We start from the raw sequence: 12,984 nt of genomic DNA, 5'->3' as shown, positions 1-12,984 counted from the left end.
GCCCTGATATCATCTTTTATTAACAGAACTACCCCACCTCCTTTCCCTTCTTGCCTATCTTTCTGAATCGTCAGATACCCCTGTATGTTTAATTCCCAGTCTTGGCCACCTTGCAACCATGTTTCTGTAATGGCCACCAAATCATACCCATTTGTAATGATTTGTGCCGTCAACTCATCTACATTTATTCGAATGCTGCGTGTGTTTAGGTAGAGTGTTTTCATCCTAGTTTTTAAACCATGATTTTTAGTTTTGACCCCTACTGCAGCCTTTTATATTCAGTGGCCCTTTTTGTTTCTTGCCTTTGTTTTCTCTGCCCTCCACTTATACTCATCTCTTTTCTGTCTTTTGTTTTTGTCTCCTTTTTGTTTCCCTCTATCTCCCTGTATTGGTTCCCATCCCCCTGCCATACCAGTTTAATTCCTCACCAATAGCACTAGCAAACATTCCCCCTTGGACATTGATTCCGGTCCTGCCCAAGTGCAGACCATCCAGTTTGTACTGGTGCCACCTTCCCCAGAACCTGTTCCAATGCCCCACGAATTTGAATCCCTCCCTGCTGCACCACTGCTCAAGCCACATATTCATCTGTGCTATCCTGCGATTCCTACTCTGACTAGCACGTGGCACTGGTAGCAATCCCGAGGTCTTTTGAGGTCCTACTTTTTAATTTAGCTCCTAGCTCCTTAAATTCATCTCGTAGGACCTCATCCCTTTTTTTACCTATGTCGTTGGTACCAATGTGCACCACGACAACTGGCTGTTCACCCTCCCTTTTCAGAATGTTCTGCACTCGCTCGGAGACATCCTTGACCCTTGCACCAGGGAGGCAACATACCATCCTGGAGTCTCGGTTGCGGCCGCAGAAACGCCTATCTATTCCCCTCATCATTGAATCCCCTATCACTATCGCTCTCCCACTCTTTTTCCTGCCCTTCTGTACAACGGAGCCAGCCACGGTGCCATGAACTTGGCTGCTGCTGCCCTCCCCTGATGAGTCATCCCCCTCAATAGTACTCAAAGCAGTGTATCTGTTTTGCAGGGGGATGACCGCAGGGGACCCCTGCACTACCTTCCTTGCACTGCTCTTCCTGCTGGTCTTCCATTCCCTAGCTGGCTGTGGATCCTTCTCATGTGGTAAGACCAACTCGCTACACATGCCACTTATGTCATTCTCAGCATCGTGGATGCTCCAGAGTGAATCCACCCTCAGCTCCAACTCCGCAACGCGGACCGTCAGGAGCTGGAGGTCGATACACTTCTCACACACGTAGTCGTCAGGGACACTGGAGTCGTCCCTGAGTTCCCACATGGTACAGGAGGAGCATAACACGTAACCGAGCTCTCCTGCCATGCTTTATCCCTTAGATACACTTAAATTGGTAACAACAATGTTGCAGTTTACTTACTGATATAAAAAAGAAAAAGAAAAGCTACTCACCAATCACCAGCCAATCACTTACCCCATTGGCTGTGACGTCACCTTTTGATTCCTTTCTACTTCTTTTTTGCCTTCTCTCCAGCTGTAGCTGTACAAGCCCCACCTTTATAGGCCGCTCCGACACTGCTCCCGCCTCTTCCCAACTGCCGCTGTTTCTCGAGCTCCTGCTGGGCCTTTATAGGCCGCTCCGACACTGCTCCCGCCTCTCACCAAATGCCGCTGTTTCTAGAGCTCCCGCTGGGCCTTTATAGGCCGCTCCGACACTGCTCCCGCCTCTCACCAAATGCCGCTGTTTCTAGAGCTCCTGCTGGGCCTTTATAGGCCGCTCTGACACTGCTCCCGCCTCTTCCTAACTGCCGCTGTTTCTCGAGCTCCCGCTGGGACTTTATAGGCCGCTCCGACACTGCTCCCGCCTCTTCCCAACTGCCTCCAACCACATAGATTTCTATGGAATTAGCTGGTGGTTCTGGAGGTTCGGAGACTTGCGGTCCTGGGTCTCTACGCGAAGGTCTTCGTAGGAGCGCACGTATCCCTGGAGGGTATGGGTTTCGTATGTATCAATGGGAGCATGTGGGCCGGCCCAACCTATCAGAGTAGGGGGATCCCCATTCATACTTAAAGTGATTCCGTATATATGGAACCACCATAAGTATGAATGGGAATACCCCCAAAAACACAGAAACACTTAAAATAACAAAAAAAATCACATACTGCAAATGAGTAAAAATTGAATTCAATTCATTACTTAAAACAATTTAATGTTTTGAAAAATTAATTTACACATTTTAAAGGGTCTAAAAATAAACTTACCTTATTTATTAGGATTTTAAATCTATAAATTATTTTTTAAAATGTATTTTTCTGCACTTTCAAAGTTTGACTTAAGAATTTGAAGGACATTCGCTGGGTAGCAGTTGGGCGGATTCCCGTTAGTTTGTGATGTGTGCGATCTCTCAGGAGAAGTTTTGACAGATGGCAAGTTCCGGGTTTAGGCACATACGCTTCACATACCTCAACCCAGAACTTGTGGGGCCCTACGGGTGTGTGCTCACCTCGAATGCCCCCGTGGGGAGTGCGATTTTAGGCCCATTACTTGGAAAATGAGAATTAAAATGGGGTAGAGGAGCAAAGAAATTTGCGTGTACAAATACACAAATCACTTCAAGTAGTGATGCAGGTTAATAAGGCCTTAAAGAAAAGCTAAGCAAGCGTGAAGTTATATTTCTAGAGGGATAGAATTGAAAAGTGGAGACATTATGGTAAACTTGTATCGAACCTTGGTTGGACCATGCTTGGAGTGCTGTGTACAGTTCTGGTCGCCAGATTATAAACAGGATAGAGAGCCACTGAAGACATTGCAAAAAAGATTTGTAAGCTTTATACCGGAACTGTGAGGTGATACCTGTTGTGTTCCTAACACAGATAAGACTGCACACAGGGAGATTAAAGTAACAGTGACCTCAGTCTTTAATAAAACACTCCAGAGTGAGTAACAGGCGTTAGGGGCCGGCTTATATACAGTGCTCCCAAGGGATGCTGGGATCCCTTGGGACTTCTGGGGATGCGCTCCCTGGTGGCAGAACATGGGAGTACATGATTTACAGATACACAACATCACTCCCCCTCAAAGTCAAAGTGAAAACTATTTACAAGGTGAGGCGGTCGGGAGCCTTTCTTTCCCTGGTGGACCGCCTTGGTACAAATGTCTGCCTGCCCATGGGAGGCTGGTTTAAATGGGGCCGAGGTGACATGTTTGATCCCATTGCGGGTCATGAATTCTTTAAATTCGGCATGGTGAAACATAGCCCATTGTCACTGACCAGTATGTCAGACATGCCGTGGGTGGCAAACATGGCCCTCTGGCTTTCAATGGTGGCGGTGGCGGTGCTTCCCGACCTTATTTCACATTCAATCCATTTTGAAAAAGCATCCACCACCACCAGGATCATTTTACCGAGAAATGGGCCCGCATAGTCGACATGGATCCTCGACCATGGTCTGAGGGCCAGGACCACAAACTTAGTGGTGCCTCTCTGGGCACGTTGCTCAACTGAGCACATACATAGAAACATAGAAAATAGGTGCAGGAGTAGGCCATTCGGCCCTTCGAGCCTGCACCGCCATTCAATGAGTTCATGGCTGAACATGCAACTTCAGTACCCCATTCCTGCTTTCTCGCCATACCCCTTGATCCCCCTAGTAGTAAGGACTACATCTAACTCCTTTTTGAATATATTTAGCGAATTGGCCTCAACAACTTTCTGTGGTAAAGAATTCCACAGGTTCACCACTCTCTGGGTGAAGAAGTTTCTCCTCTTCTCGGTCCTAAATGGTTTACTCCTTATCCTTAGACTGTGACCCCTGGTTCTGGACTTCCCCAAAATTGGGAACATTCTTCCTGCATTTAACCTGTCCAATCCCGTCAGAATTTTATAGGTTTCTATGAGATCCCCTCTCATTCTTCTAAATTCCAGTGAATATAAGCCTAGTCGATCCAGTCTTTCTTCATATCTTCAGTCTGGTGAACCTTCGCTGTACTCCCTCAACAGCAAGAATGTCCTTCCTCAGATTAGACCAAAACTGTGCACAATATTTAAGGTGTGGCCTCACCAAGGCCCTGTCCAATTGCAGTCAGACTTCCCTGCTCCTATATTCAAATCCTCTCGCTATGAAGGCTAACATGCCATTTGCCTTTTTCAGTGCCTGATGTACCTGCATGCCAACTTTCAATGACTGATGTACCATGACACCCAGGTCTCATTGCACCTCCCCTTTTCCTAATCTGTCTCCATTCAGATAATATTCTGTCTTCCTGTTTTTGCCACCAAAATGGATAACCTCACATTATACTGCGTCTGCCATGCATTTGCCTACTCACCTAACCTGTCCAAGTCACCCGGCAGCCTCTTAGCGTCCTCCTCACAGCTCACACCGCCACCCAGCTTAGTGTCATCTACAAACATGGAGATATTACATTCAATTCCTTTGTCCAAATCATTAATGTATATTGTAAAAAGCTGGGGACCCAGCACTGAACCTTCCGGTACACCACCAGTCACTGCCTGCCATTTTGAAAAGGACCCATTTATTCCTACTCTTTGCTTTCTGTCTGACAACCAGTTCTCTATCCACGTCAATAGATTACTCCCAAAACCATGTTCTTTAATTTTGCACATCAATCTCTTGTGTGGGACCTTGTCAAAAGCCTTTTGAAAGTCCAAATACACCACATCCACTGATTCTCCCTTGTCCACTATACTAATTACATCCTCAAAAAATTCTAAAAGATTTGTCAAGCATGATTTCCCTTTCCCTTTCATAAATCCATGCTGACTTGGACCGATCCTGTCACTGCTTTCCAAATGCGTTGCTATTACATCTTTAATAATTGATTCCAACATTTTCCCCACTACCGATGTCAGGCTAACCGGTCTATAATTACCCGTTTTCTCTCTCCCTCCTTTTTTAAAAAGTGGTGTTACATTAGCTACCCTCCACTCCATAGGAACTGATCCAGAGTCTATAGAATGTGGGAAAATGATCACCAATGCGTCCACTATTTGTAGGGCCACTTCCTTAAGTACTCTGGGATGCAGACTATCAGCCTCTGGGGATTTATCGGCCTTCAAACACGTCAATTTCCCCAACACAATTACCTGACAAATAAGGATTCCCTTCAGTTCCTCCTTCTCGCTAGACCCTCGGTCCCCTAGTATTTCCGGAAAGTTATTTGTGTCTTTCTTAGTGAAGACAGAACCAAAGTATTCGTTCAATTCATCTGCCATTTCCTTGTTCCCCATTATAAGTTCACCTGATTGTGACTGAAAGGGACCTACATTTGTCTTCACTAATCGTTTTCTCTTCACATATCTATAGAAGCTTTTGCAGTGAGTTTTTATGTTCGCAGCAAGCTTACTCTCATACTCTATTTTCCCCCTCCTAATTCAACCCTTTGTCCTCCTCTGCTGAATTCTAAATTTCTCCCAGTCCTCAGGTTTGCTGCTTTTTCTGGCCAATTTATAATACCCTTCCTTGGATTTAACACTGTCCCTAATTTCCCTTGTTAGCCACGGTTGAGCCACCTTCCCCGTATTATTTTTATGCCAGACAGGGATGTACAATTGTTGAAGTTCATCCATGTGATCTTTTAATGTCTGCCATTGCCTATCCACCGTCAACCCTTTAAGTATCATTCGGCAGTATATCCGAGCCAATGCACATCTCATACCGTCGAAGTTACCTTTCTTTACGTTCAGGACCCTAGTCTCTGAATTAACTGTGGCACTCTCCATCTTAATGAAGAATTTTACCGTATTATCGTCACTCTTCCCCAAGGGGCCTCGCACAACACGATTTCTAATTAATCCTCTCTTATTACACAAGACCCAGTCTTGGTTGGCCTGCTTTCTAGTTGGTTCCTTGACATATTGGTCGAGAAAACCATCCCTTATACACTCCAGGAAATCCTCCTTCACCGTATTGCTACCAGTTTGGTTAGTCCATTCTATAAGCAGATTAAAGTCACCTATGATAACTGCTGTACCTTTATTGCACACATCCCTAATTTCCTGTTTGATGCTATCCCCAACCTCACTACCACTGTTGGGTAGTCTGTACACAATTCCCACTAGCGTTTTCTGCCCTTTGGTTTTCCGCAGCTCTCCCCATACAGATTCCACATCATCCAAGCTAATGTCCTTCCTTACTATTGCGTTAACCTCCTCTTTAACCAACAACGCTGCCTCACCTCCTTTTCCTTTCTGTCCATCCTTCCTGAATATTGAATACCCCTGGATGTTGAGTTCCCAGCCTTGCTCACCCTGGAGTCATGTCTCCGTAATCCCAATACATCATATCCGTTAACAGCTATCTGCGCAGTTAATTCATCCACCTTATTCAGAATGCTCCACGCATTGAGACACGGAGCCTTTAGGCTTGTTTTTTTAACACTCTTTGTCCTTTTAGAATTATGTTGTAATGTGGTCCTTTTTGATTTTTGCCTTTGATTTCTCTGTCCTCCACGTTTCCTCATCTCCTTTCTACCTTTTGCTTTGCCCCCATTTTACTTCTATCTGTCTCCCTGCATAGATTCCCATCCCCTTGCCATATCAGTTCAAACTCTCCCCAACAGCACTAGCAAACACTCACCCTAGGACATTGGTTCCGGTCCTGCCCAGGTGCAGACTGTCCGGTTTGTATTGGTCCCACCTCCCCCAGAACCGGTTCCAATGTCCCAGGAATTTGAATCTCTCCCTCACACACCATTCCTCAGGCCATATCTTCATCTTAACTATACTGCGATTCCTACTCTGACTAGCACGTGGCAGTGGTAGCAATCCTGAGATTAATACCTTTGAGATCCGCTCTGAGTTATCTTTGACCTTTGCACCAGGGAGGCAACATATCATCCTGGAGTCTCGATTGCAGCTGCAGAAACATCCATCTATTCGCCTTACAATAGAATCCCCTTACACTATAGCTCTCCCACTCTTTTTCCTGCCCTCCTATGCAGCAGAGCCACCCATGGTGCCATGAACTTGGCTGCTGCTGCCGTCCCCTGCTGAGTCATCTCCCAAAACAGTATCCAAAACGGCGTATCTGTTTTGGAGGGAGATGACCACAGGGGACCCCTGCACTACCTTCCTTCCACTGCTCTTCCTGATGGTCACCCATTCCCTATCTGCCTGACTAACCTTCTCAAACTGCCTTGGGGGGATTTGAAGTCGTGTTCTTGTGGATTATTGATCCAGGCCTGTAGATTACTTGTATAGCAACATAATTATTACACTGCTGTGTACACTATGGTGAGCAGCGGCCTGGGAGCAGCGTGGAGGCATACTACCTCAGGGAGCTGCACAAGCTGCATCGGCAGCGAAGAGTGACGTCATCAAGGTCCCGGTCGATGCTTGGTGCGTGGGCAGGTACAGCAGGGTTAGCGAGGTCGGGTGAAGGAGTGGTAAGAGACTGTAGAGGGATGTGATCGGGGCCCAGGAGAGGCATGAGTTTGGGGCCAGGGGCCTGGGGACAGCACGGGCCAGCCCACACTGCGATATGTGTGCGCACTGGGTCCATGCAGCAGAGCAGGTTTCCAGTCGTCTTAGGTAATCCTTGCCACTGGATCAAGACCTATCTCTACAGGATGGTACGAGAGCTGTGAGCTGATGCTGATCAGGAAAGGATGAACAGGCTGGGTTTCTGTGCTCTACATTCTATTCAATTATTTGTCACGTAATGTAATGTAAATAGAACAAATAAAACAAATTGAGTCTCGTTGGACAATCTAAGGCTGAATTTCCATTGTGTTTACACAGCTACATCAACTGTTCCTTCCACAACTACAAGTACTTCTGCTGAGACATCATCTACACCTCTACATTCAACAACCACAACACCAGTCTTTCCATCCACTTCAGGACCAACAAGCACAACAGTACCAACAACTCCAGAGAGCAGCACTGGAGCAGCTGCAAACACATCCACAACAACAACCTCAACAACTGCTGTCAATTCCCCAACAACAGAAAGTAGGAAGGATCAGAGCTTATCTTTAATAGCTGCTTCATGCTGATGATGCTGAAAATAATGCAAGAATTTATGTCATAATAAAAACCTGTTACATTGTGGTGGTGTATAACCAAAGCTTGAGTGCCAACGTTGAACAACATAAGTATAGAAAGACGTCATGGTTGGAAATTGCAATATTGGTCTAGAAATCGCGGCCTCCCCAGGACCGCACTGAGTGTGTACGGACCCAGGAAGGCATCGCAAAAGCCGGTTTTCAGCACACAATGTGCATGCGCTGAAAACCTGCTTTTCCGATCTGTCAGTGGCCCAGAAATTACAGTCGGAGGCCTCCAACCACATAGATTTCTACGGAACTAGCTGGTGGTTCTGGAGGTTCGGAGACTTGCGGTCCTGGGCCTCTACGCGAAGGTCTTCGTAGGAGCGCACGTATCCCTGGAGGGTATGGGTTTCGTATGTATCAATGGGAGCATGTGGGCCGGCCCAACCTATCAGAGTAGGGGGATCCCCATTCATACTTAAAGTGATTCCGTATATATGGAACCACCATAAGTATGAACGGGAATACCCCCAAAAACACAGAAACACTTAAAATAACAAAAAAAATCACACTGCAAATGAGTAAAAATTGAATTCAATTCATTACTTAAAACAACAATTTAATGTTTTGAAAAATTAATTTACATATTTTAAAGGGTCTAAAAATAAACATAAGAACATAAGAATTAGGAACAGGAGTAGGCCATCTAGCCCCTCGAGCCTGCTCCGCCATTCAACAAGATCATGGCTGATCTGGCCGTGAACTCAGCTCCACTTACCCGCCCGCTCCCCATAACCCTTAATTCCCTTATTGGTTAAAAATCTATCGATCTGTGACTTGAATACATTCAATGAGCTAGCCTCAACTGCTTCCTTGGGCAGAGAAGTCCACAGATTCACAACCCTATGGAAGAAGAAATTCCTTCTCAACTCGGTTTTAAATTGGCTACCCCGTATTTTGAGGCTGTGCCCCCTAGTTCTCGTCTCCCCGACCAGTGGAAACAACCTCTCTGCCTCTATCTTGTTCTATCCCTTTCTTTATTTTAAATGTTTCTATAAGATCACCCCTCATCCTTCTGAACTCCAACGAGTAAAGACCCAGTCTACTCAATCTATCATCATAAGGTAACCCCCTCATCTCCGGAATCAGCCTAGTGAATCGTCTCTGTACCCCCTCCAAAGCTGGTATATCCTTCCTTAAGTTAGGTGACCAAAACTGCACGCAGTACTCCAGGTGCGGCCTCACCAATACGCTGTACAGTTGCAGCAGGACCTCCCTGCTTTTGTACTCCATCCCTCTCGCAATGAAGGCCAACATTCCATTCGCCTTCCTGATTACCTGCTGCAACTGCAAACTAACTTACCTTATTTATTACGATTTTAAATCCATAACTTATTTTTTAAAATGTATTTTTCTGCACTTTCAAAGTTTGACTTAAGAATTTGAAGGACATTCGCTGGGTAGCAGTTGGGCGGATTCCCGTTAGTTTGTGATGTGTGCGATCTCTCAGGAGAATTTTTGACAGATGGCAAGTGCCGGGTTTAGGCACATACGCTTCACATACCTCAACCCAGAACTTGTGGGGCCCTACGGGTGTGTGCTCACCTCGAATGCCCCCGTGGGGAGTGCGATTTTACTTGGAAAATGAGAATCAAAATGGGGTAGAGGAGCAAAGTAATTTGCGTGTACAAACACACAAATCACTTCAAGTAGTGATGCAGGTTAATAAGGCCTTACAGAAAAGCTATGCAAGCGTGAAGTTATATTTCTGGAGGGATAGAATTGAAAAGTGGAGACATTATGATAAACTTGTATCGAACCTTGGTTGGACCATGCTTGGAGTACTGTGTACAGTTCTGGTCGCCAGATTATAAAAAGGATAGAGAGCCACTGAAGACGTCGCAAAAAAGATTTGTAAGAATTATACCAGAACTGTGAGGTGATACCTGTTGTGTTCCGAACACAGATCAGACTACACACAGGGAGGTTAAAGTAACAGTGACCTCAGTCTTTAATAAGACACTCCAGAGTGAGTAACAGGCCTTAGGGGCCGGCTTATATACAGTGCTCCCAAGGGATGCTGGGATCCCTTGGAACTTAAGGGGATGCGCTCCCTGGTGGCGGAACATGGGAGTGCATGCTTTACAGGTACACAACATCACTGCCCCCCAAAGTCAAAATGAAAACTATTTACAAGGTGAGGCGGTCGGGAGCCTTTCTTTCCCTGGTGGACAGACTCGGTACAAATGTCTGTTCTGGTGTGTTGGCTGTGCCCTCGCTGGGCTGGGGTGTTGTTGGGCCTGCAGGGCTGCTGGGTGAGCCTGGCCATGCTGGGCTGTTGGGCGTGATGGGTTCGGTTTCCTGGTCTGGCGTGGTGTCGTTGATCCTTTGGGTGTGTGTTGTGGGCTCGAAAAAGGTGGTGTCTGCTGTGGGTTGTTCAGGGCAGTCTGTGAACCGCAGCCTCGTTTGGTCCAGGTGCTTTTTGAAAATTTGTCCATTGTCTAGTTTGACTACAAACACCCTATTCCCTTCTTTAGCTATCACCGTGCCCGCGATCCACTTGTGACCATGTCCATAATTTAGCACATACACAGTGTCATTCAGATCCATTTCCCATGACACAGTGGCGCGACCATGGTTTACATTTTGTTGCTGCCACCTGCTCTCTACCTGATCATGCAGGTTGGGGTGAACCAGCGAGAGTCTGGTTTTAAGTGTCCTTTTCTTGAGTAGCTCAGCCGGGGGCACCCCTGTGAGCGAGTGGGATCTCGTGCGGTAGCTGAGCAGTACTCGGGACAGGCAGGTTCGGAGTGAGCCTTCTGTGACTCGTTTAAGGCTCTGTTTGATGGTTTGGACTGCCCGCTCTGCCTGCCCATTGGAGGCTGGTTTAAACTGGGCCGAGGTGACATGTTTGATCCCATTGCGGGTCATGAATTCTTTAAATTCAGCACTGGTGAAACATAGCCCGTTGTCACTGACCAGTATGTCAGGCAGGCCGTGGGTGGCAAACATGGCCCTCAGGCTTTCAATGGTGGCGGTGGCGGTGCTTCCCGACATTATTTCACATTCAATCCATTTTGGAAAAGCATCTTCCACCACCAGGAACATTTTACCAAGAAATGGGCCCGCATGGTCAACATGGACCCTTGACCATGGTCTGGAGGGCCAGGACCACAAACTTAGTGGTGCCTCTCTGGGCACGTTGCTCAACTGAGCACATACATAGAAACATAGAAACATAGAAAATAGGTGCAGGAGTAGGCCATTTGGCCCTTCGAGCCTGCACCACCATTCAATGAGTTCATGGCTGAACATGCAACTTCAGTACCCCATTCCTGCTTTCTTGCCATACCCCTTGATCCTCCCCAATAGTAAGGACTATATCTAACTCCTTTTAATAAAGACTGAGGTCACTGTTACTTTAACCTCCCTGTGTGCCGTCTCATCTGTGTTAGGAACACAACAATTGGCGACGAGTACACGAATCCAACGCAAAGATGCAGCAAACTGTGGGCATTCCGGAGAAGTTCTCAGAGGGTGAGGACTGGGAAGCCTATGTAGAAAGGTTAGACCAGTACTTTGTAGTCAACGAGCTGGACGGAGAAGGAAGCACTGCAAAAAGGAGAGCGTTCCTCCTCACAGTTTGTGGGGCACCGACCTACAGCCTCATGAAGAATCTTCTGGCTCTGGTGAAACCCACAGATAAGTCGTATGAGGAGCTGTGCACACTGGTTCTGGAGCATCCTAACCCGAGGGAGAGCGTGCTGATAGCAAGGTATCGGTTCTATTCGTACCAGCGATCTGAAGGTCAGGAAGTGGTGAGCTACGTCGCCGAGCTAAGGCGGCTTGCAGGACAATGTGAGTTTGATGGCTATCTGGAGCAAATGCTCAGAGACTTTTTTTATGCTGGGCATTGGCCACGAGACCATCCTACGAAAGCTTTTGACTGTAGAGACACCGACCCTCAGTAAGGCCATTGCGATAGCACAGGCGTTTATGTCCACCAGTGATAACACCAAACAAATCTCTCAACACACAAGTGCTAGCAATGTTCATAAATTAACTGGAACTGTGTTTGCGAGCAGAAATATACAGGGCAGAAACCACGAGTCTGCAACTGCCAGCAGGCCTCAGGTGACCCAGATGACTGAGAGTCCGCAACAAAGGATGCATGCAAGGCAATTCACACCTTGTTGGTGTTGTGGAGGCTTCCATTCAGCCTATTCATGCCGCTTCAAAGGGTATGTTTGCAAGAGCTGTGGAACAATGAGGCACCTCCAATGAGCTTGCAGACGAGCTGCAAGCTCTGCAAAACCTGCTAACCACCACGTGGCAGAGGAAGATCGGTCCATGGTGGACAAAAGCAATTTTGAGCCTCAGAGAGAGGAGGCAGATGCTGAAGTTCACGGGATGCACACATTTTCGCTGAAATGTCCACCTATAATGCTAAACGTAAAATTGAATGGCTTACCCGTAGCCATGAAACTGGGCACTGGTGCTAGCCAATTCATCATGAGTAAAAAGATGTTTGAGCGACTGTGGTGCAACAAGGCACTCAGACCAACCCTGAGCCCCTTCCACACGAAACTCAGAACGTACACCAAAGAGCTTATCACTGTCCTGGGCAGCGCCATGGTCAAGGTCACCTACGAGGGCCCAGTGCATGAACTGCCACTCTGGATTGTCCCGGGCAATGACCCCACACTGCTTGGAAGGAGCTGGCTGGGCAAAACCCGCTGGAACTGGGCTGACATCCAAGCGCTATCACATGTCGATCAGGCCTCATGTACCCAGGTTCTTAACAAATTTCCTTCCTTTTTGAGCCAGGCATTGGAAACTTTTCCGGGGCGAGGGTGAGGATCCACTTGGTCCCAGAGGCACGATCCATTCACCACAAGGCGCGAGCGGTACCTCACATGATGAGGGAGAGGGTGGAAATCGAGCTGGACAGGCTGCAACGCGAGGGCATCATCTCCCCAGT

At 47.0% G+C, this 12,984-nt stretch overlaps 1 long non-coding RNA gene across 1 annotated transcript in view; it reads left to right on the top strand.

The window, feature by feature from the left end:
- The window catches only part of LOC139266077 (uncharacterized), an 80,025-nt gene extending 72,090 nt beyond the window's left edge, over positions 1-7,935 (top strand). Inside the window, exon 4 of the long non-coding RNA XR_011593683.1 lies at positions 7,753-7,935. This is a non-coding gene — a long non-coding RNA (uncharacterized lncRNA). The remainder of the gene's footprint in view (positions 1-7,752) is intronic.
- The last annotated feature ends 5,049 nt before the right edge of the window (positions 7,936-12,984 follow it).

This window comes from Pristiophorus japonicus, chromosome 6 (genome assembly GCF_044704955.1).
Source record: "Pristiophorus japonicus isolate sPriJap1 chromosome 6, sPriJap1.hap1, whole genome shotgun sequence".
Lineage (NCBI taxonomy): Eukaryota > Metazoa > Chordata > Chondrichthyes > Pristiophoridae > Pristiophorus > Pristiophorus japonicus.
This window is presented reverse-complemented; position numbering and strand designations above follow the sequence as displayed.